The sequence below is a fragment of the Hipposideros armiger genome, unplaced genomic scaffold, assembly GCF_001890085.2.
Source record: "Hipposideros armiger isolate ML-2016 unplaced genomic scaffold, ASM189008v1 scaffold_997, whole genome shotgun sequence".
NCBI lineage: Eukaryota > Metazoa > Chordata > Mammalia > Chiroptera > Hipposideridae > Hipposideros > Hipposideros armiger.
Genome location: NW_017732347.1, coordinates 481876 through 482782, shown reverse-complemented (window position 1 = coordinate 482782; position 907 = coordinate 481876). Strand labels below are relative to the sequence as shown.

The window sequence follows — 907 nt, the reverse complement described above, 5'->3', positions numbered from 1 at the left end:
TATCTTCTCTACCGATTTGAATTAGGTCGACCTTTGGATTCCATCAGATTTGAAGGAGTCTGATTCCTTCGAAGTACTTACTGAAATCTGTAATTACTTATGTATTTCAGCGTTTACTTGACTAGTGTCTCATATGACACTATAAGCTCCATTAGTGTCTTAGACATCACTGTTTCCCTAGCATCTGCTAAAGGGTCTGGCATAGAGTAGACACGAGTATTTATCGAAAGAATGAATGAAACAAAACTCCCACATATTGATTTCAGATATTCTGAACAGAAATAGTCCTTTCTAAAAGTTTATCTATAAATCAAGTCAAGGGTATCCTTTCTTTGCTAGGTGGGGTTGGAGTTGGGGGAGACAGATGGTCAGACGTGACAAAATGTCCAGAGCACTGGCTTTCACTGCCGCAACACGCAACCACTCTCAGCAGTGGAGACTCACTGCAGTTACTACTGCAGTGGACCAGGCTCAAGAACTAGCATCGAGTATGATGCACAGTAGATGCTCAGCACGGTTCCGTTTAATGAAGCACTGGCAGAGAACACAGTCCAAGCTTTAGGCCCTGAAGACCTGGCTGGTGAAACCATGTGCAAGTCCATTAACTTCCTGAATCTCAGTGTCTGCCTTTATACATTTAAATTAATGCTTATTTCCTGTCTTACTGCTGTGGGGACTCAAAACAAACATGGGAGTGTTTGGCACACTATAAAGCTCTATACAAATACCATTTGGATCTTTTGGTTTTTGTTACCTGGAATGAGTGAACAAAGTTAAGGACTTGTAGAGAGAGTTTTCTACTGGAATGTAAGAGGTTTTGAAGGCTGAAAAAGAAGGGATGGAGTTTATAACATATATGACAAAAACTAGTATCTCATAAGAGTTTAATTTTAGCAATTTAAATGCA

At 39.9% G+C, this 907-nt stretch overlaps 1 protein-coding gene across 1 annotated transcript in view; it reads right to left on the bottom strand.

The window, feature by feature from the left end:
* The window catches only part of LOC109375874 (protein FAM91A1-like), an 81733-nt gene that overhangs the window by 38426 nt on the left and 42400 nt on the right, over positions 1–907 (bottom strand). The window lies entirely within an intron of this gene.